Source organism: Macaca fascicularis, chromosome 6, assembly GCF_037993035.2.
Source record: "Macaca fascicularis isolate 582-1 chromosome 6, T2T-MFA8v1.1".
In the NCBI taxonomy this organism is placed as follows: Eukaryota; Metazoa; Chordata; class Mammalia; order Primates; family Cercopithecidae; genus Macaca; species Macaca fascicularis.
In genome coordinates this window covers 116,039,487-116,064,464 of record NC_088380.1, presented here as the reverse complement: position 1 = coordinate 116,064,464, position 24,978 = coordinate 116,039,487, and positions in this window count along the sequence as shown.

Here is a 24,978-nt window from a genome sequence, read left to right as displayed (position 1 = left end):
ATGAATATTGATGGACATAAAGCCGTATGTTACAAAACAGCTGTTGCAAGGATTGGATTGTATGCAAGGTTTTTACAGCATAGACTTTACTTTGAAATTATCATCTTTGGGTCTGAATTTCACTCATAATCAGTACCTGCCAGGCAAAGACTAGGTAGAGCACAATCAGAAACCACCTCTTCTTGGTGGGCTCTTTTTCATCACTATTTCTGTGCAGCTTTTCAGAGCACATTGAAATTCTCTGCTATAGTCTCTTTGTGACTGGGTTTTAACGTATGGCAGCATGTCCCAAGGGCAGAGCAAATTATGCTACCTGAACCCTTTATCTGTAAGCAGCAATACAACAGGGCGATGTAAAATAGAAGACAGATTTATTTAGACATAAACAATGTAAAAAATATTATTCGATATAAGAAACATAAAATCCAATATCCCAATAAATCTAGCCGGCAAACCTTACCTTATTGCTAAATGATTGCACAAAAGAACAAACTTTCTTTAATGTTTCCAGGTTGACAAATGCAATCTGTTCTGTCTACAGCCTTCTAACTTTGTCAGGAGCTATAAAGTCCTTCTCTCTTGGGTGCTGGTGTTTCCGAGGAGGTTTACAAGATTTCAGTCTATCCTGTTGCAGCTTATTGGGGCCCTGCCCTTGCTTTTTGTCCCCTGATATTTATAAAAACTGCACACACTATTAGAGTGTAGTATTATAGAGTTGATCATATTTCGTCTTAAAATTACTAATCAGTTATAAAAAGGATTGGGTCCAGTGTATCTTAAACATTAATGTGCACACAAATCACCTGAGGATCTTGTGATAAAACAGACTCACAGTTATTTGGGATGAAGGCTGGGATTCTTTGCTTGGAAAAAGTTCACAGGTGTAGCCAATATTGTGTATCTGTGGTCCACATTTTGTATTGCAAGGATCTATGTGACCTCATTTTCAGAAGAAAACTATGACCCAGATGGTTTTAGAAACTTAAGTTTCCACAAATACTTAGAACCTTTATTTTGGAGCACTTAGACTCTTTGTATGTGCCAAGCCTGGCTCAGTCCATAGGGATATGCCGATGATGAGGTCATAATCCTGTCATCACGGAACTTAGATGGTAACGAGGAGTCAGGGCAGAGAAGTGAACAACGTATACGTTGCTCAAAGCTGGAGGCAGAATTCATGCTCTCCTGAACCCTAGTCCATGGTCCTGCATAGGCTATCAGCCCTCTGCCTTCTTTACAGCCTCTCTCACCCTTCCTGCCTTCTTTCTCCCTATCAGGTCTCCTATTTTTAGCATGTTCTCCAAACTATCTGGTAAATTCCTCTAATTTATGAATTGTTCCTTGCTAAGGGGTGTGAATATTATCCCATAAGTAATGGCGCATCCTTGAAGGATTTTAGCAGGAAAATGGCACTAGAGGAGCTAAAGTATGGTCCATGTTGTTGACTATTATATCAGCACACTTAGGGCAGTGTTTGGCAGTAAGAGTTCAGCAAGTATCTGTTGAAGGAAGGAATGTTTGCGTTCTGGATAGGCTAACTCCTTGAAGTGAGGGGAATGAATTGGGTGAGAATAGTTCTTCTTGTGAAAGTTAGGGAGAATGGGTTGACCATCTGTTCTATACCTCTACACCAAGCCCTGAGGCTGGCATTGTAATTTAACCTCGTGAAAGATTTTGAATAATTAGAGAGGGCAGTAGCTACAAACTAGTCCTGTCTGGGTTTGAACCCTGCTTCCCTAACCCTAGCACTTTTGTTTTTTTAGCCCCCCACTACTTCAAAAGCATGTTACATGTACAATACTTATCCCAGTGCTATGCACAACAAATGCATTTTGGATGCAACTATAAAATGGCAACAAAAAGTATGGCAAAATGAGTAAGCCCTTAGGCTTATGAATCAAACAGACCTGGTTTCTAATTCTGCTTCTACCACTTAATAATAAACTTGGGCAAGCTAATTAATCTGAATCAGGTTTCTCTTCTGTAAATAGTGTTAACAAGACCTACTTCACAGAACCGTTGTGAGAGAAAAAGTAATACAATGAATGGAACAAGTTTAGTAGAGTACTTCGTGCATATCCAGTGTTCAGTACATTGAAATCTTGTATTTAATGTTATTGTTGGTGATAAATGTGCTGAAATTTTATTTGGAGAGATATAGACTGAATTTAAAAAAAACTTTTTCGTTAGAAGGTTGCAAATAAATTCAAGATTTTTTAGAATAAAATGCAGAACAACTTATTCCTAGTGACTTAATAATGGTCTTGCTTAAGGACTGTGCCTTGAAAATGCGTCCTAAGCCTACAGTCCTTCGTTTTCTCAGCTCAATAAAGAGGGCAATCAGAATACTGACCTACAGCATAAATTTTGTGAAGAATGTCAAACTTGAATGTCAAAATAGTTTGAAAAATGCAAAGCAACACATGCATTCTAACTAATCATTATCTTTTCCTCTGAGGTCCAATCCAAAACTACTCTGGTAATGTACCAACTGAACAGTCTTTCTCTGTCAGCCACTTGTCAATCGGTACAGTGGAGATGCCCCCAAATAGTGTATGAATACATTTTGGAGAGTTTCCATGACAACCTATACACCACTATAGAATGTCTTAAGTCTAGAAAGACTCACTTCTGTTATAATCAAGATAATCTATCACAATATTAGACCAATTCCAAGTATAATTCAAGCCAATTTCCATTTTTACTGAGTACATCATACTTTATAAAAAATTTTTTCTCAGAGTATGCCTTTTACCTTATGTGAAAACACAAATAACCTACTCCGTCTAACAACAACTATTCCGCCATTTATATCTAACCATATATCATAAATATTTCTCTCTGAAATGTCTCTTTTCCTTGAAGATACCTGCCAGACTGAAATTTTAGAATACTGTTAAATTTCTCTGTGTATTTTTATGTAAGACCGAAAGAAAACCTGGCTTATTTTTATAATTTTTGCTCGAAACATGAGTTGATCATATGAGAGTTGTGTATTTTCCTTGAACTCAATTTTCAGTTAATCTAATTGATAATTTATATTCATAGATCTACATGTATGTAGAGACAACCAAGACAATAACATATATAACATACTAACAATGTATGTGCCTAGCTGAGAAGAAGGCACAATTAAGTTGTTCTGATTAATCACATGAGAAAAAGGAAGAGCACACAGCAGTATGTTGACAGTCTTAGTCCCCATAAATGGAAAGAAACAATTCGTTTAAAACCAATATTTAACTTCCAGGAAAATTTTCCCATCATTTGGTAAATTATGCCTTTAGAACATATTTCAGTTACACATCACAGCCCACTTTAGACAAATTTGAAAGCCTTTGTGGGCAGCTTTAAGTATATTTACCTATAGGTTATGTATGAACTTTAGACTTCTTCTCCTCTCCCCCAGGAAAGCCAATTCATGACAGTTGAAATGTTTTTTTGCTCTTCATCTTACTCTTAAAAAATATTTACTAGGTTTAAGAACTATCAGAGTTTTTAAATATTTATATAACAAGGTGAAAATATTTAATTTGCCAGAATTGCAGGGGAAAAATGCTTTTTCCAAGGCAGTTGAAGCAAGAAAGTAGGAAAGAGTGTCACATAGTAGAAACACAGACATTGGGAAGGCAGCACATGACAACTAGAGGAGGATCTGAGGAAGCAGACACAAACAGGGACCAGTAGGATGGCACCAATGTGATCCTTCCCTCAGACCCCACAAACCTCCAAATATCGTGATATAGTTGATGGTTTGGGATTTCTTGTGGAAGTCAGAAAGATGTTATTCTTCGGTGGTTCGGTGCAAGAGCAGAATGGAAGAATCCTGCAAGGTCTCAAGGGGAACCCAAAGAGCACCTGGAGAAATACATCAGGGATTGGGCCAAGACTGTAAGGAAGACATTAGATGGCGAGATGGTTTATGAGGCCTTCTGGTGACAGTGAACAACAGCTTATATGTGGGCAGAGGTTTGGATGACTCTTTGTTCCTCCCTTTGCAATTATTTCCAGTTGGGAAGAGGTCCAGAACCATCTAAGCAGTTAAAGATCCAGAACAAATTATCTAGGTACTCAGAGCTTGAAATAATGTTCACACAAAAACAGCCATGTTTAAATTAACACAAGGGACAGCTTGGACAGAAAAATGTGGGTACTATTTGACTTTAGGGAAAGGAAGTGGGGAGATATGAGTTTTGCTTTGGTGGTAGTATATATGTTTTGAATGGTTTTTATGTGAAATAATTGTCATCTTTGTGAGTATAAGTTGACGGGGAAGATTCTACTTGCTCCGTGTCCAACCATCACCATCATGTCCCCCTACCCCAGGTATGTGGATGTGAGAATTTCCCTGATACATTTTACACTAAACAGAATTCTTCTCATCCCAATTATATTCACAGGGAATATACTAATTTTTCCCTCATGTACTATGTGGGACATTAGACAGTGCCTACCATGGGGATTGCCTGCTTACCCAATATGCATTGAAAAAATACTGGAATGGGTTCTGAGGCAGTCTCTTGGTGTTCCCTTCCTGGAAACTCTAAGCAGACCACCTTCCACTTTGACAGGTTTCAGACACTGAAATCCAACCTTTTGGACTTAAGACATTTTCATTATATGCTTTATTTTATTACACTCCAACAATACTACCAAGAGTATGTTAAAGCACATTATTTTAAAGTTAATTAATTCTGAGTATTTAAAATTTCACCTTGTGGTTCCCTGGTTTATATGTGGGATGCCACAAAAACAAATTAAAATTCCTGGTATAGGGACATTCACGTAGATGGAGCCAACAGATAATTTGAAGTTCTTTTGAGTTCTACCATTCTATGAAATCTGAGCTCTGACATTCAACTTCTATTTGATCAGAGATGTATTAGTCTTGGTATTTAGGAAACAAAGGTTGAATATTTATGTTGGTTATGTGGAATGAAGAAAAAAATATTCTGATTGGTTGTTAAGACAATAACAAAATCTCTGAAACTCTTAAGCACTATTTTTAGCGGCCAAATGCTCTAGTTCTCGTCCAGCCATGAATCATCAACCAGTTTTTACCTAGGTACAAGTTTTTGCAGAGCTGAGAACTGTTGAATGGGGCCTGATTATAACAAATTGTTATGTTTAAAAAAATTATGTTTTGAAAACACACTATCTTCATATGGAAACTGCAGATATATGTAAAAGTTGTTTCACTTCTCAAAAACACTGAAACTTGCCAGACACTATGTGCCCTAATAAGAAAGCATGTTATTATAAATATATGTAATAAATCACCTCCATATTAAACCTGTGACCTACTCAGGAAGACAGTCATATTCTCTGATCCATTTTTAAAAGCCCAAGTAAATGGTCATAAAGATGGCCAGGTTGGGAATAGGAAGTACTCCAGCTCTTATTTCAAAACTATTCACCTTAGAATTACCTTCAACTTGATTCTTAGTCTAACTGGGAAACAAATCTTGGACCAGGGCTGGACCAAATTATGTGCCTCAGCAAGCAGACTAAAAATCTGGCACTCCTTTACACCTATATTTCTTAAACATTTTTTCAATATTTATTTAAATGTGGGGAGGGGAGGGAGGCAGAAAAGAAGGATCTGGGGGTCAGGTTCAATTTCCTTCTTCAATTTCCCTAGGCAATTTGACTCCAGCTCAAACTTGCATACCCTACTCAACAAAAAGAAACTTACCTTGCTGTTGTTAGTTTCTCACCATCTTCTGTTACTTAAGCATACTCCTTGATGTAGCTTTGATGTAAAAAAAGTGGAACTAAGTAGGATACAAGGAGAAAATAATGTTATTCTTTTTATTACTGTTCCTTAAATCCTCTCATGGGCTAGTTCTTTCCCTCCAATAAATGAAATTTTGGCTTTTCTGTTCACTTATAGATAATGTCTTAAAAGTCCTCCAGGGCCAGGCATGGTGGCTCACAGCTGTAATCTCAGCACTTTCGGAGGCTGAGGCAGGTGGATCACCTGAGGTTAGGAGTTCAAAACCAGCCTGGCCAACATGGCGAAATCCTGTGCCTACTAAAAATATAAAAATTAGCTGAGCATGGTGGCAGGCACCTATAATTCCAGCTACTCAGGAGGCTAAGGCAGTAGCTGAACCCAGGAGGCAGAGGATGCAGTGAGCTGAGATCGCACCATTGCACTCCAGCCTAGTGACAGAGCAAAATTTAAAAAACAAAACAAAACAAAAAAACCCACAAAAAACAGAAACAAAAAAAGTCCCCCAGGAACTTCTAGTCAAACCTCAGTATCAGTCGTTAGTCGTCATCAAAAGTGCAAACTTTAGTCAAATGTAAAGCTTCTCTCTTCTTCCATATTGGGTGACTTCCAGCTGAAAATCTCTAATGGCAAAGAGGATGCATGATCAGCCTTTTCTTTTTTTTTTCTGTACTTCTTTCAGAGCACTCCACTCTGATTAGACAGATTCTGACTCTGGGGTGCTGTTGAAAGAGCAGCAGGAGAGGCTGTACTTGTTGGTGCTGTTGTGATAAGGCATTGCCAGTCTCTTAGCTTGGTGCATGTTCAAGGCTGACTTTTTCCTTGTTGGCAGTTTCTGAAAGTTTTTCTGAGATTTCTGAACTGAGAGCCTCCAACTATACTCAGACGATTTGAGTGTGTACCTCCTTCTGCTTGCAGCTCCTGATTCCTGCCCTAGACTCTGGTCTCTGCGTGCAGTTGATCCCCACAATGTGGGATCCCATCAATCCTCCAGGCTATCCACTCAAGCAAAATTCAAAGCAACCACTTCCCAACGCAGTCGTCTTCTACCTGTCATACCGAGGCCGACTGTGGGAGACAGCATCACCATAGTTTCCTGACCACCTTGAATGTTTCCGCATGGGCCACTGTATGCAAGGCTTTATCACAGTCTGACCCAAGTCTTTGCTGAAAGCCCTGTGATTCCTCCCGGAAGCAGAGAAAGAGAAGCAGCCTTGCGAGGAGCTGCCATGAGGCAGTTTCTCATCTGTCTTTCCATCTGGTGGCAGATAGCCACAAGACTATTTCTCATACATCTCCCTAATTTCAATTGAGAACAGGGCTCTCTACTGGCTTCTCTCCTCCCCCACCCTCCCCTTAGAGTATGGCTGTAGGTTTTTGTGTAAGTCTGTAAAAGTGCTTGGCTGTAGTTTAGAGTCTGCTCCTCAGCGGCAGAATAACCACCACCACACCACCCCTTTCACTACATGCGACCAGCCCCTGGCCCTGTATTCCAGCATTAGAGAGGTGGGGAACTAACACCATGATTGATCTTGCTTTTGCTGTGTGGTAGGAATCTAACTGAAACCACCTGGAAAAAAACATTTCATGAGACTTTGTCTCCTTACTTGCTACCAGCTGAATCTCAAAGTGTGACCAGCCAGCCTGGCAATCTACATACTGGCCTCTGTGAGCCTTGTACCCGCTGTGCTGCTTTGTCTCTTGATGCCAGCAAGCCAGCCGTAGTCTCCCATCTTTATACTTTTCCAGTCATGGCTCCCTACAAACCTCAGGAACATAAGTCAAACTTTTTAAGTAATTTTCTTTAAGCTCTTCTTTCTTAAGGTGGGGGTAAACACACTCTACCACCCTAACATTGCCTAGAATGGGACAGCCACAGTACTCCACTAACTTTCTCCAAAAACCACAACTCTCCCCCAACCCAACATCGTCAACTCACACCTGTCTATAGCCTCAAATGGGTGTTTGCCTAAACCCGCAAAATTGGTGGAGCTTCTTTGCATGGTGAATTAGCACTTTATTTGAAGAATATGAGCATCACTTGATATCTATAACTCATTGTGTTATTCTCAGCTTTTGAAGTCTCAGCTTAAACGAAGACAGAGAAAGTTTTTTTTTTTATTATTATACTTTAAGTTATAGGGTACATGTGCATAACGTACAGGTTTGTTACATATGTATACTTGTGCCATGTTGCTGTGCTGCACCCATCAACTCGTCAGCACCCAACAACTCATCATTTACATCAGGTATAACTCCCAATGCAATCCCTCCCCCTCTCCCCTCCCCATAATAGGCCCCGGTGTGTGATGTCCCCCTTCCTGAGTCCAAGTGATCTCATTGTTCAGTTCCCACCTATGAGTGAGAACATGCGGTGTTTGGTTTTCTGTTCTTGTGATAGTTTGCTAAGAATGATGGTTTCCAGCTGCATCCATGTCCCTACAAAGGACAAACTCATCCTTTTTTATGGCTGCATAGTATTCCATGGTGTATATGTGCCACATTTTCTTAATCCAGTCTGTCACTGATGGACATTTGGGTTGATTCCAAGTCTTTGCTATTGTGAATAGTGCCACAATGAACATACGTGTGCATGTGTCTTTATAGCAGCATGATTTATAATCCTTTGGGTATATCCCCAGTAATGGGATGGCTGGGTCATATGGTACATCTAGTTCTAGATCCTTGAGGAATCGCCATACTGTTTTCCATAATGGTGGAACTAGTTTACAATCCCACCAACAGTGTAAAAGTGTTCCTATTTCTCCACACCCTCTCCAGCACCTGTTGTTTCCTGACTTTTTAATGATCGCCATTCTAACTGGTGTGAGATGGTATTTCATTGTGGTTTTGATTTGCATTTCTCTGATGGCCAGTGATGATGAGCATTTTTTCATGTGTCTGTTGGCTGTATGAATGTCTTCTTTTGAAAAATGTCTGTTCATATCCTTTGCCCACTTTTTGATGGGGTTGTTTGTTTTTTTCTTGTAAATTTGTTTGAGTTCTTTGTAGGTTCTGGATATTAGCCCTTTGTCAGATGAGTAGATTGCAAAAATTTTCTCCCATTGTGTAGGTTGCCTGTTCACTCTGATGGTAGTTTCTTTTGCTGTGCAGAAGCTCTTTAGTTTAATTAGATCCCATTTGTCAATTTTGGCTTTTGCTGCCGTTGCTTTTGGTGTTTTAGACATGAAGTCTTTGCCCATGCCTATGTCCTGAATGGTACTACCTAGGTTTTCCTCTAGGGTTTTTATGGTATTAGGTCTAACATTTAAGTCTCTAATCCATCTTGAATTAATTTTCGTATAAGGAGTAAGGAAAGGATCCAGTTTCAGCTTTCTACTTATGGCTAGCCAATTTTCCCAGCACCATTTATTAAATAGGGAATCCTTTCCCCATTTCTTGTTTCTCTCAGGTTTGTCAAAGATCATATGGCTGTAGATGTGTGGTATTATTTCTGAGGAGCCTGTTCAGACAGAGAGAGTTTTAAGGAAACTCTTTGACTAGTTTATCATCAACCTTATATAACATAATAAAAAGTTTCCTTCTAGTCATGGGACAGTCTTCCAGAAAGAAATTCTGATTTGAGACCATGTTTACTCATTTTGTGACATTATTAGTGATGCTTTATCAGCCTTTACAGATTGCAAGTCTAGGTTAATGTCCTGACTGGCCACCACTTAATCTGGCTCTGCTGCCAACCATGAAAAGGTTATATTCCAGGAACCATGTTTTGTTTTAGGCCACCAAGCAGGCAGATTTAATTTAGAGAATTTTTAATGTCTGATGTTCTCTTCTCAGTTGACTGTGAAGGCAAGAGTTAACTTCTGAGCACATTAATCTCAATCACAAAGTTGTTGAATTTATAACCCTCTTGCTTGCCTTGATTAAATAACTGCAAAAGCTGGAAATTGCACTGAGCTTTTTAAAAGCTTAAAGCCCTAGGAGCTTTCATGCACCTTATTTGTCTCTAGATAAATGTGGGTGCAGCAAAGCTAAAGTGTGGCTGAGTCTGTGAAAAAATATGTGAAACAGCTGCTTTGATACCAACACCTCTAGTGCCCCCTTTTGTTGCCTTCTCTCCCATCAGGAGCACCTAATGCCCACATATTTTCACTAAGACCTGCCCTCTCAGGGCTGAGGCCTGGCTCTGAACCCCATTCTCCCCACTTCCTATGAAACTCACCTATTGTGCCTTTCAATTGTTCTGATAAGTACCTATTCTGACTCTACAAATAGGGTGCTAGCTTTCCTTGCTTCGTTTTCTCTCTTCTCCCCGCAAACTAAGAAATTTTTGCTCCTCCACATAAATTGTTTTGGGTTTTCACACTGAGAATACAGGAAAGAGAAGAAGGAATGGAACATATCACTAAATTTATTCTAAAGTGGTAATATCCCTTAATTACAATGTATTATTCATTCCCAGTATATTCAAAGAAATTGGACCTAATGGTATTGACATGAACTTACATTGACACATCATTATCACCCAAAATCCATAGTTCACATTACAGTTCACTCTTCATGTTGCACATTCTAAGGACAGTTTTTGGACAAATGAACAATGGCATATCTACCATCATAGTATATTTTTTTGACCTCTGAGCTTTTTATTGGCCTCCTGCTCCCCAAAGAGTACCCTGCTTCTGCTGGCTTAATGTCTCAGAACTTTAATGTCGTTGGTCTCAGACATCCACTATCCAGCAGGTGGTGGTCTTTGGATGGTTTCCATAGACTTGCTGCTGTCCAGGGCATCACCAAGATTGAAGTCGTCACCATTTTCCAGCAGGCGGTGGTAGGTAGCCATCTCAGCCTCCAACTTGACCTTGATGTTCATCAGGGCCTGGTAGTCCTGGCCCTGGTGCTGTCCCTCTGCCCAGGTCTGTGCCAGCTCTAACACCAGGTGCAGCAGAATCCCATTGAGCTTCTCCATCTGCATGACGTAGCAGGCCTTCACCTCCCTCAGGCTGTTCTCCAAACTGGCATTCAGATTTCTCATGAAGTCCAGGTCAGTCTCCAACTGTACATCTCAGCTCCGTGAGCGTCATCTCAGCTCCGTGAGCATCATCTCAGCAGCTCCAACCTCGGCGGACTGCATGGTGACCACTGTGGTGCTCTCCTCAATCTGCTGAGACCAGTACTTGTCCAGCTCCTGTTGGTTTTTCCGAGCCAGCTTGTCATATTGGGCCCAGATGTCTGCCATGATCTTGGCAAGGTCCTGAGATTTGGGGGCATCTGCCTCCGTGGTCAACCCAGAGCTGGCAATCTGGGCTTGTAGGCCTTTTACTTTCTTTTCGTGGTTCTTCTTCACGAAGAGCAGCTCCTCCTCCAGAGCCTCAATCTCTGTCTCCAGCTGCAGCCGAGTGACACTGGTGTCATCAACGACCTTGCAGAGCCCATGGATGTTGCTTTCCACAGATTGGCTCATGGCCAGCTCTGTCTCCTACTTGACTTTAAAGTCAGCCGCAGCAAGACAGGCATTGTCGATCTGCAGAACGATGCAGGCACAGTATTTGCGAAGATCTGAGCCCTCAGGTTCTCGATGGTCTTGAAGTAATGGCTCCAGTCTCTGACCTGGGGTCCCTTGTTCTCCAGGTGCTCCCAGATTTTGCTCTCTAGCTTCCAGTTCTCAGTCTCCAGGCTCCTTACTCTGTCCAGGTAGGTTGTTCAGGCTTTGCATGGTCTCCTTATTCTGGATGCCTCCCATTCCTGCCAGGCCTCTGGGCCCCATGCTGCCATGTCTTGGAAGCTGGAGGAGTGGGACACGCAGATCCGGGAACCGGAGCCCCCCGCTCCTGCATAGATGCTGGCTGCGCTGCTGACTAGCAGGGCACTGTAACTGGGCGCCAGGACAGAGCCCAGGGACTGGTAGTTGGTGGAGAAGGTGGAGCGAGTGGTGAAGCTCATGCTGTCCGGGAGGAGAGCGAGAGGACAGGACTCGGGCTTTGCCAACGACATAATCATATATTTTTATCATCCTAAAAATTCTCTGTGACCTGCCTATTCATTCTCCCAACCCCAACCCCAACTTTTGGCAACAAGTGATCTCTCTACTGGTTCCATAATTGTGTCTTTTCCAGAATGTCATAGAGTTGGAATCATATAGTAATGTAGCCTTTTCAGATTGATGTCTTTCACTTCATAATATGCATTTAAGTTTTCTTTATGGTTTTTCTGGCTTGATAGCTTATTTCTTTCTAGTTCCAAATAATATTCCACTGTGTGGATGTACCACAGTTTAGGTATTCGTTTGCCTCTGAAGGAGGTCTTGATTGCTTCCAGGTTTTGACAATTATGAATAAAGTTGCTAGAAACATCCATGTGCAGGTTTTTGTGCGGACATAAGTTTTCAACTCCCTGTAGACACCAAGGAGCATGATTGTTGGTTCATATGGTAAATGTTTAGTTTTGTAAGAAACTGCCAAATATGTTGGTAATGGGGAAGGCTATGCATGTGTAAGGCAGGGAGTATATGGAAAATCTCTCTATCTTCTGCTTGGTTTTGCTGGGAACCTAAAACAGCTGCTCTACAAACATAAAGTCTGTAAAATAAATAAACATATATATATATAAATAAACACACACACACACACACACACACTACATACAGGAGAGGCAAATTTTACCCCTATTCTCTCAGAGTTTTTTTGACTAGGCCTGAGAACTAAATTAACGTAGACAAATTAGCAGGAGAAAAGCATACAAATTTATTTAATCTTTTACATGATACTTCATAAGGAAATGAAGGCCCAAAGATGTGGCAAATTCTAAGTGCTTTTATATTAGGTTCCACAAAGGTAACTTTTATGGAAGTTACTAACCTATGAGGAGAGGCTAAAGGAAGACATAAATTATTAACAAAGTCTGTTTGTACAGAATTCTCTTCGCCACACTTCTCATCCTTGCTGATGATATTACTTTCCTTCTGACACAGGGAGAACATCATCCATATAGGGGTTTTATCTCCCGATTTCAGGAAGAAAAAGAGCGGGGCCAGAGCACACTTCTTGCACCTACTGTTGTTGGTGGTGATTTTTTAAGTGCTTTTGGCCCCAAATAATTCTATGCCAAAGTGACATATTTGGGGGTGGCATATTCTGCCATATATATATATATATGTATACATATATTCTAGCCTCAAACAGGTATGTAGTTGAAAAAGAAATATTTTAATAATTATTTCAGATAGCTGTGGATATTCTTCTTTTATACTACACCAAAATTCAATAAGTGGTGGTTAGTTAAAAGTGAGTTATAATGCAGCATATGAAACTATATCAGTGACCTCTCAGTACTCTTACAATAAAATCTATTGGTCTGTCTTGCACTTTAATGGAATCTTTAACCCATACTTGATTTTGTGACATCATCCATTGACCATCTGGAAAATATTGGTTCACTGAGTTATGCATGTCTTCCAAATGTTGACATATTTCATTATCTAATACAAAAACTTCACATATTTAATATCACCACTAATCTCATCATAAAAGTCTTTAAGTACTGGGAAGCTGTCAAGCTCATAGTTTTGATACAAGTTTTTTAAAATGCTAATTTTTACCCAAACGCTTGAATTTTATCATTGGCAACATGTAGTGTGAATTATTTCCCTTAAAGGAATAGGCTCATTTTGTTCATTTTGGAGACCATGTTTGCCAAATCCTCTAGTCTGAATAATAATAGTTTGTCTTAAATTGTTCTTTCAAGTAAAAATGGTTTTCTGTGGTCTGGCTCACAACACAGTCACAGGAATGCATTTCCTTGGGACACTATATGTTGATATACAGCTGAAGTACTTCACAGAGGTACTTCTCATTTTGTCCCACAATACTAATGTGATGCATACTCAAGGATTAAGAGTCAACAAATATTGAATCTTAATTTTTTTTTTTTTTTTGAGACGGAGTCTTGCTCTGTAGCCCGGGCTGGAGTGCAGTGGCCGGATCTCAGCTCACTGCAAGCTCCGCCTCCCGGGTTTACGCCATTCTCCTGCCTCAGCCTCTGGAGTAGCTGGGACTACAGGCGCCCGCCACCTCGCCCGGCTAGTTTTTGTTTTTGTTTTTGTTTTTGTTTTTTTGTATTTTTAGTAGAGACGGGGTTTCACCGTGTTAGCCAGGATGGTCTCGATCTCCTGACCTCGTGATCCGCCCGTCTCGGCCTCCCAAAGTGCTGGGATTACAGGCTTGAGCCACCGCGCCCGGCAAATCTTAATTTTTAATATTAACCTTAATAATTTTGACTACTTCATCATGGATATTATTAAGTGGAATTTAATTTATTTTGTTTTGTTTTTGTAATGCAAATGCATGGTGGTGAAGAACATACTGATTTAGGTACAGCTTGGTGCCATTGCTACAATTCTTGCTAAATTGCCAGTATTTTTTACCCACCATTGTTCTTGCACATCAGTAGAAATTTTAGCATGCTAAGAAGAGGCAAACAATATCTTCATGTTATGAAGAACATAATTTTGACCTCATAGAATCCCCGAAAGCTTGTTGGGGACTTCTGGGAACCTGTGTAACACACTAAGAGAGTCTCTGCCATAAACAAACATACAAACAAAATGCAACAACCAAAAGATATTTAAAAATGGCTAAAATCCTTCATTTGTGTTTCTTAAGCACCATTAAATAAACATATATTCAAAACAATGGTTCTAAAAGTGATTTTCCCCTTCCATCCAAAGTTCTCAAATTGTAACTACTCTTGTGCCTTTCTCTCCAACCCTCTAAAAGCTCCCTCCCTAGTCACTGCCCAAGGGCCTTAAATCCTTTTCTATATACCTCTTACCTGCTTAGTCTCATTTTAAAGGCTCAAAATAACTGGTCAGAGACAGGAGGAAAAATAAACAGCAGATCATGAGAACACTATAATCCTCTACTTATTGGAAAGGCAATAAGAAAAATGAATGGTCATATATTATTTTTGAGGCCATATTTTAAATATTTTTGAGAAGCTGATGGTTATATATTGTGCCAAATATTGACTGTCCATAATGTCAATTTGAATGTCTATAACTCTTTGCTATATAACAGGGTCTGGAAGCCTGCAAAATACATTGCTTAGACTCTCTCACTGCTAGTGACAAAGCATCTTGCATAATATTTGGAAGGTAGAAGAGAGCACAGCCATTATTCTTCCCCAGCCATGGCTGGTAGATACCCAGGTTGATAGCAAACATGAAGTTTACAGCTCCTTTTGAGTGAGTTCTTGTGAATTACCTACTTGAGTTCTTCAAGCAGCTGTAATTACTAGTCACTTACTGTGGTTCCTCAATTTCCACATTTCTTCAAAGGAAGCAGTGTTTCCATGAACCTTAATTTCCCCAGTCCTCCAACAGTTTTGTAAGTTTGTAATTCCCTTTGTATTTAATCATCCCTTCCTGCTAAGCCTAGAGAGGCAAGTACTTTCCTGGAAAAGCTCTGCCTGATAACAGAGTCTGTTTCCAAAAGTTGGTTCCAAGATGCAAAAGCTTAAAAACAGGAATTGGGGATTTAGTTATCTAGCCTTGTTAGATTGGAAAGCAATTACGACCTCTTCACCAGTGAAAGATGGGATACTGGCCATCCACAGACAGAAGTGGCAAAATAATTATCTATAGCTTTGAGGAATGAAGTGTTTATTGTAGAAGAGCCTTTGAGAGATTGCTATTACAATAGGATTTTAAGAGGAAATAAAGACTGTAAGGACTATGAAATGGGCTGACTGCATCTAAATAAAAGGTTAGGATTTCATATTCTTAGCTCAAGGCACAGACAGAGAACAAGAGAGCGTCTAGGACTGCCCTAAAAATATCTCTTATAGCCATATGGCTAATGTAAAAATTTTTTTTCATCTGTAGGTTGGATAATTATAACTGAAATGAAATTCACAGACTTGCCAGGTCTCTTATATAAAAGTTAGGGCATTGATTGAGTCAAAGTGAAAATTGGAATGAGGACATTTGGATAGATTCCAGTGACTCTGAGAATCACGAACTTCCAAATGCCTCTCAGCTTTCCCTTTTTCCTATTTGAGATTAGCCTCCCTTTGCTTAAAGACCTTGAAACAATTACCTTGCACAGGGATACAGTAATGATTCACCTCCATCACTTCTTATTGCTCCCAGATTCTTAACTCGAATCACAGACCAGTAGGCTCTGGGAAGGTAAGTACAGAGTCTCACCCAGAAGGATATAATATACACATTGAAGAACTGCAAGATTTATATTACCAGCAACCTGGAAAACAATTGTGGGAATGCAATCTAATGATTTTAGACAAGAGAAGGAGAAACAGTTTTGGATATGGGCAAATTTGTTAATATGGGTGCAGTTACCATGAATTTTAGATTCAATATTTAGTTTGAGGGTTGGGAATAAATCTATAAAAAGTTTTTCAATTGGTTGACTAAAGCCTGACCCAACAATGGGCTTCATTAAATAAAATTTATATAATAAGAAGAAATGCAAAGGATTAGGAAGATTAAATTTTTGGTGTAGATCAACCATATGTAACTTTTAACCCACACCTTCCTATGGCCCAGAGGACATTCCAATCATGAAGGCATTAAGAAATATATCGTGAAAGGAGAACCAGTATCCTTGAAAATCTCAGTGGTATCTGTCCTTTTGCAGATCAGAGGTGAAAGTATAGTATAACACTATTCGGATTGGCTACCAGGAGTTACAGAGGCCAATTGACAGCACTTAGCCACCAGAGATAAGGTGACCAAGAGCATATTATTGAATAAAAGAATAAAGTCCCAATCCAAATGGTTTTATTCACAGATATCTTTGGCAGTGACTTTTTTTTTGTCATAGTGTTTATGGAATTCAAATGGTTTTTCAGTCTGATAAAGTCTTAGTTCACCTGTAAAATTTTTAAAAATTAAGTCTAGTGTACAGATATCTGACTTAAATAGCCATAATGAAGAGTAGAAGACTCTCACCAGTTTTTAGAAATGAGCCAGGTAATAAGATCCCTTAAAATAAAGTGAGGCTTGGACCTCTTAAGGAAGGATCCAATGAGGTTGCAACAAGAACATGAAATTTCCTTCTAGCTTTGCCCAAAAAGTAGTGTACCTATTTATCATGGTGATTATACTCTGGGGAAAGGAAAATACCCAGATGATTCTAGGTTTCTGGACACTGGCTGTGAAATGACTAATCTTTAGATAACCCCCAAATTTTAGGACCCACCAGTTAGATTGGGGATTTATGGATTTCAGATAACACACAAAGTTTTGGCTTAAATCCGTCTTCCAGTGTGCCAAGTGGGTCTCTCATAGTTATTTTCCCAGGTTCCAAATACATATTTAGCAACTGGCAGAACTCCCACTTCCTGACCCTTGAAGTAAGGGCTATTGTAATAGGAATAGCCAAGAGGAAGCCCGTTGAACCACCCCTTTTCTACCAAAGTAATACATTAATAATAATTACACAACCCTGGGAGACTTTCAGAGATTAATATCATCACCAAAAACCTGAAAGTTACAGGGGTGGTGATTTCCATCACATTCACGTAAATCTCCACTATTTGTCTTGTGCAGAAGAAAGATGAATTTTTGAGAGTAACAGTAAATTATTTTAAATTTAATCAGGTTGTGACACCAATTACAACTACTGCCCCAAAGCGCTATCTTTTCGGAGCAAATCAATGCATCCTCTGGCATCAGGTATGCTACTATTGATCTGGTAAATGCTTTGTTCTATATACCAATTCATAAAGACCACTTGTTGCATACAGAAATAATGTATTAAGACTCTGACAAATCCAGATAAGAGAATTACAGTGCAGGCCCTTTGGGGTTTTTGAGAAAAATCATGTTCTTTTCCACAGATAATTCTTCTTCTAAAGAATAACTTCTGGAATACTCCTGGACCCAAGCAGAGACTGAATGACTGAACAAGGTCCATCCAACAACCATATAGCCTGAGCTGCCCATCAGGAACTGAAGTTATCTAATGCCACCTACTTGGGTATCAGCATCAGCACTCCAGAACCAAGTGCAAGTACAGTTGATGGTTAAACAATGCAGGTTTGAACTGCATGGGTCCACTTAGACGTGGGGTGTTTTGGTTTTTTTTTTTTTTCCAATAAATCTCCCCTGCCTCTCTTTCCACTTCCTCCATCTCCTCCTCCTCTGCCACCCCTGAGACAGCAAAACCAATCCCTCCTCTTCCTTCTCCTCTTCAGGCTTCCTAATGTGAAGACTATAAGGGTGAAAACCTTTTTGATGATCCGCTTCCACTTAATGAATACTAAATACATTTTCTCTTCTTTATGATTTTCTTAGTAACATTTTCTTTTCTCTAGCTTATTTTATTGTAAATATATAGTATGTGATACATATATCATAGAAAATAGCCGTTAATTATCTGTTTATGTTATTGGTAAGCCTTCTGGCCAACAATAAGCCACTAGTAGTTAAGTTTTGGGGGAGTCAAAAGACACACAAATTGTCAACTGTGCAGGGGTTGGTGCCCCTAACCCTCTCGTTCAAGGGCCAACTGTAGTATAAACAAGACCATGTTCAAGCAGGCCTTGAAGGCACAGATAAGCTGTGGGAGCAGTTGGCTCAGTTTCCCTGGCACCTACTCCCTGCTCGTTGTCACCTCTCCCCTGGCCCTCACTTACAGCACTATGATTAGTTCTGAGAAAGAAACAACTTGGACCTGATTTTGAGATGATCTGATTTTGAGATAATTCTGCATGGTGTACTGGCACTACGCTAAAATGGAGTGGTACAGCATTTCAGCTTTATTCATGGCTAGTCCTCAAGAGCATAGTGAATGGTCCATGATGTTTATAAGAAGGAGCCACCAAAAGGATAAGAAAGAGATTCTTACATTAGTCTCCCTGATGCCCGTATACAACATTACATTTTATGTATCAGAGCTTAAGATTCCAGTGTTTTCCTATCATCCACCCACTGCTATTCCCCTCCACAGCCCCTCACTCTGGCTACCATTTATTCACTATTCACTAGATGCTCTCCCACCTTCAGGATTCGTTTCAAGATGGTGCTTCTCTCTGAGTGACCTTTGCCACCCAGCCCGCAAAGCTGTCACCTGATTAAAGCCTTTCTGGATTTGTCACTAATTATCACTCTCTCCCTTTCTTATACCTATATAATTTATTCTGTGTCTTCCCCTGTCTTGCACTTTACACCAATATGCCCTAATCAAGGGGCCCGAAATTCAAATGCTTGAAGAGGTGAGGCAGGTTACTTGAATGTGTGACAAAGGCCTGGCAGTTGCACCTTAAATCCATTGGGTTGTTTTTACTTCTCAAAGGGAATATGCTGTCGTCCATATTTCTTAAAACATGGCGTCCTTTGGACCTTTCATTTCCCACTTTTGATACAGACATAGGTACAAAAATATTTCCATAGTGTTTTTTCACACTTGTTAAGAAATGGCCACTAAGACTCAACCTCCGTGCTGGGAAAGAGGGACTAGTGACGACTGTAGCAAGCTGAAAAACTCATCCTGTCAAAATGGAGAGGCTACACTCAGTTCCCGGTGAGTGTACGGTGGAAAAATGGGGCCAGATCCTGGGGTTTTTGTTGTTGTTGCTGTTGTTGTTTTTGTTGCTGCTGTTTTGTAGAAACTGGAAATTCAGATTTTTATGTGAAATTGTACAATTTCAAGTTTAGCCTCAAATTTGCTACAGCAGTGTGCCAGTCAGAAACTAAAGGAGTCCACAGGCAGGAATGGGCCTCCAGGCAACAATTTGCAACTTCTGCCTGCGGTAGCATGAGTTCCTTGAGGGCAAGAAATGGTTCTTATTCACTTGTGTATAAGAGCTCAGGACAATGACTGGCACGTGATACCTTCTCATTAAATATCTGTTACCTTTAGTTAAGTTTTCAAGAATCGAATAAAATTGTGTCTTGTCTAATTCTACAGGTAGAAATCCTTAACAAAAGAATTTTTTCTTACTCCTTTTATATACGCCCCAGAGCCTAGCACATCACTTGTGCACTGTAGAAGGGAAACACACCAACTGTTCGTTAACAACCTGGTTTGATTTTGCTTATAAGATGAGAAGCAAGATATGTCCTAAGGCTTAAGATTAAGGAACATAAGATGGATGATTTTGATAAGGAGAAATAGGTCAAAAGAGATATTAAATGCTGCCCTCAGGAGGTACAATGAAGCATCTCAGTGATTTCTGAACAAGAATGGGAATGTGTGAGAACCCTGAACCTTTGGGGGACTTGGTGACACAATAAACCCTGCTTGCTAATTTCATTTCTAAAACGTCATTATTTTTTAGTTATTACTCTTTGAAAACATTTATAACTCTGGGCAGTTTTTTCAATTTGAAAAATTCAAAGAGCAAGTCCCCGGGTCTTGTCCAAGTGTCTCCTGCCCCAGGTCATAGTGAGGCTTAAGGCTTTGTTTCTGCAATACCAAGCAGTGCTATGGCTGCCACTGCTGAATACAACTTATCAAGAAGACTGCTGATTTATGATGGTCACCTTAAACATAACTTCAAATGTCCACTCTGAATAGAACCATAGCGTATAAAGAAAGGTTTGCAGAAAAGGCTAAAGAAATGGACTTGGTTTTTGAATTTTTCAAGTTGAAAAAACTGCCCAGACATATAAATGTTTTCAAAGAGTAATAACTCAAAAATAATGACATTTTAAAAATGAAATTAGCAGGCAGTGCACTTACAAAGGAAACCAAATAAATAATAGCTGCATATCTATTCATATTCACTACTGCTACATAATGTGGCTAGAAGTGAAAACAAGAACTGTTTTAAATAAACTACAGAAAGACTGATAATTTGCTGAGTCAATATTGAGTTGCACCCAATTTGTTTTAAAAAGATCAATTGTAAATATTTCCTGTTAAATTATACCATGCATTAAGTATTTGTCTTGTCTAATATATAATGAAAGCATTTTTGCAAATTTTGCCATATGTTATAATGCATTTTAGATTCATAATAATGACAGTATTTTATTATGCATATACAAAACTCATGAATTTTAAGACCCTATAGAATACGAAAATTTTAGTAAGCAAAACTTTGGTTCCAAAATGTCATTTTATGGGACTTTAGATCTTATTTCTTTGTGATAACCAGCCCCTCACCCTCCCCAACACACGTTTCTAATTTTATACTGTATAAACAAGAAAATATTCAACTGGATACAGAATTAGGTAATAGTTGTTAGCATATGAACTTAGGTCAAAACACCTTATAAACTGGCACATATTCAATAATAATTAGCCAGGCACGAAGGTGTGTGCCTGTAGCCCCAGCTGCTAGGGAGGCTGAGGTAGGAGGATCACTTGAGCCCATAAGTTCAAAACCAGGCTGGGTGAACTAACCAGACCTCATCTCAAAAAAATTCACTTAACAAATATTTACTGAATGCCTACTGTGTGTTGGGCATTGTAGGCACCAGGACGGTATCAGTGTACAGACAGAAAAAGCCCACCTGGAGCTTAAATTCTAAGCCATTACATTTTTAGCCCCGTTTTGCATTTTGTGCTTATTACATATTCTGAAATAATACTATAATTATTTATAATTCATAAATGTTTATAATTAGAATTATAAAATACAGTGTTTAAGTTTTCAAAGTACTTTCAAATGCAGGCACAAATTGTCTTATTGTGTTTCACTTCATCGTGCTTTGCAGATACTGAGCTTTTTACAAATTGAAGGTTTGTGGCAATGCTACGTTGAGCAAGTCCATCAATCAGCATGATTTTTTCAACAGCATGTGCTCGCTCTGTGTAGCTATGTCACATTTTGAAAATTCTCACAGTATTTCAAGACTGTTCATTATTATTAAATCTGTTATGGTGATCTGTATTCATTGATTTTTCAGGTGACTATTTAAATAGTTTTGGGGTTCCATGAACCACATCCATATAAGATGGCAAACTTAATGGATAAGTGTCGTGTGTGTTCCGACTGCTCCACCAATTAGCCTTTTCCCCACCTCTGCCCTCCTCTTCAGACCTCCCTATTCCCTGAGACACAGTGATATTGAAATGAGGCCAATAAACAGCCCTACAATGGCTTCTTAGTGTTCAAAAGAAAGAATTGCACATCTCTCTCATGTTAAGTCAAAGCTAAAAATAATTAAGCTATGAGAAAGGCACATTGAAAACTGAGATAGGCCAAAAGCAAGGTTTCTTGCATCAAACAGCTGGCCAAGTTGTGAATGCAAAGAAAAAGTTTTTGAAGGAAATGAAAAGTGCTACTCCAGTGAACACACAAATGATAAGAAAGCAAAGCAGCCTTATTGCTGATATGGAGAAAGTTTGAGTGACCTGGATAGAAGATCAGATCAGATACAGCATCCCTTTAAGCCAAAGCCTAATCCAGAGCAAAACCCTAACTTTCTTCAAATCTGTGAAGAATGAGAGAGGTAACAAAGCTGTAGAAGAAAAATTTAAAGCTACCAAAGGTTAGTTCATGAGGTTTAATGAAAAGAACTGTCTTTATAATGTAAAAGTGCAAGGTGAAGCAGCAAGTGCTGATGGAGAAGCTGCGCTAGTTATCCAGAAGATCTAGCTAAGATCATTGGCAGGGGTGGCTACTCTAAGCAACACATTTTCACTGGGGATGAAACAGCTTCTGTTGGAAGAAAATGCCATCTAGGACTTTCATAGCTAGAGAGGAGATGTCAATACCTGGCTTCAAATCTTCAAAGGACAGACTGACTCTTGTTATCGATAATGCAGCTGGTGACTTTACATTAAAGCCAGTGCTCCTTTACCATTTGAAATATCCTAGGGCCCTAAAGAATGATGCTAAATCTATTCTGCCTGTGCTCTAGAAATGGAGCAACAAAGCCTGGATGGCAGCACATCTATTTACAGCATGGTTTACTCAATATTTTAAGCCCATTGTTGAGACTTACTTCTCACAAAAAAAAAAAAATCTTTCAACCGCATTGACAATGTACCTTTTCACCAAAGGGCTCTGACAGAGATGTACAAGGAGACTGATGTTGGTTTCATGCCTGATAACACAATATCCATTCTTCAGCCTGTGGGATCAAGGAGTAATTTCAACTTTCAAGTGTGATTTAAGAAATACATTTCATAAGGCTATAGAAGCCATAGAAAGTGATTCCTCTGATGGATCTGGGCAAATTAAATTAAAAATCTTCTGGAAAATATTCACCATTCGAGATACCATTAAGGACATTCATGATTCATGAGAGGAGGTTAAAATATCAACATTAAAGGAATTTGGAAGAAGTTGATTCCAACCCTCATGGGTGATTTTGAGGAGTTCCAGACCAGTGGAGAAAGTAACTACAGATGTGGTGGAAATAGCAAGAGAAATAGAATTAGAAATGGAGCCTAAAGATCTGACTGAATTGCTGCAATCTCATGATAAAATGTGAGTGATGAGAAGTTGCTTTTTATGGATGAGCAAAGAAGGTGATTTCTTGAGATGGAATCTACTTCTGGTGAAAATGCTGTGAAAATTGTTGAAATGACAACAAAGTATTTACAATAGTACATAAACCTGGTTGATAAAGTAGCAGAAGGGTTTGAGAAGAGTAAGTTAAGTAACCAAGATCAAACAGCTACAAATTTTTAAAGAAGTTCCACTGTGAGTAAAATGCTATCAAACAGCATCACATATTACAGCGACGTCTTTGTTAAAAAAAAAAAAAAAAGTCAATTAATGTGGCTGACTTCATTGTTGTCTTATTTTAAGAAATTGCCATAGCCACCTAAACCTTCCTCAACCACTGCCCTGATCAGTCACCAGCCATCAACATCAAGGCAAGACCCTTCACCAGCAAAAAGATTACAGCTCACTGAAGGCTCAGATGATTGTTAGCATTTTTTAGCGATTTTTAGCAACGACCTTTTTTAGCAAAGATTTTTTTTAGCAAAGACCTTTTTAAATTAAGTGTGTTTTTCTTAGATATAATGCTACTTAACACTTAGTAGGCTATATTATAGTATAAACATACATTTATATGGATTTGGAAACCAAAAAGTTTGCATAAATCCCATGGTTGCAATATCATTTCATTGTAGAGGCCTAAAACCGAACCTGCGACATCTCTGAGGTATGCCTGCACGTTCTCAGTTAATTTTCACATGTCCCTGGCCTTGAAGTAAGCTTGGCAGATATTACTATCTCTCTGTTACTGGTGAGGAAACTGTAGATGATATATTCCTGCAGCCACTGTCCTAGGACTCGTATAGTCTCTCTTCAATCTACACAACTGTGAGAGTACTACAAAGAGGTAGAGTCAGAGGCTGAATAAAAGCTTGAAATAGTTGCCACAAAGTAAGAGTGAGAGCAAAAGAGACAGAAGGAGAAAATGCTAACTGGAGAAACTTATTAAGAATGCCAGGAGCAGTTGAGATTGATGGCTGTGACAGTCGTTGGCTGTTCATAAATACTAGTATTTGGTTCTTCTCCTTCCTGGTACATGATAAGATTTTACTTTTCCAGACCCTTGAATGCAGGTAGGGCTACCTGAATTTCTTTGGCCAATGAAAGATGAACAGAACCTTTCCCCTTGTTACAGGGGCTGTGGATAGTGAGCTGAGGTGGAGCCTCCATCACCCTGAATCCCTGAATGTCTAAGAGGAGAAGAGCCCCTGCCAGCCCACTCTGGTCCTGCAACATATGAAAGAAATTTGTATTATGTCAAGCCCTTGATTTTGAGATTTGTTGTTTTGCTTAGGTTTTGTTTTGCTTCTTCTTGTTTTAGGTTGCTTGTTACTGCAGCAGAACCTAGCCTACCCTGACTGATAAAAATGATGGATTTATACTGATACGTTTGTCTGGTTGTGGGATTTCTTTTCCTACAGTTGTGTTCAGTGGCTCAATTGTAGGCACAGAAAGCAGACAGAGAATTCATCTGGGGCTGGAATTTTGTCAGGTAATTGTAAGAAAAGGATTTTAGGATTTTGGCAAGACAGTACTTGAAACTACAGATCATGAAATTTCAGCTTGACTAGGAGGGAGGTCAAGCAAGAGGAGGCCAGTGAGCAAAGAGAAGGTAGATGGGTCAAGGGACTGCCTATTCTCATAAAGTGGAAATACTTATTTGTAGAAAAAGTAGATAAATAGACTTCTAAAATAAGGAGTTATGATTGAATCACAGGGTGATTTAATTAGAGATTTTTGAAGGTTCTGAGATTCTGGCAAAACTTCTGGTCATGACAAGGTATAAGATATGAAAATGGAATGGAGTGACTCAGCTGGAGGGATGTTTGAACAAGAGAGGTCATAGAATGGAGAGGCTG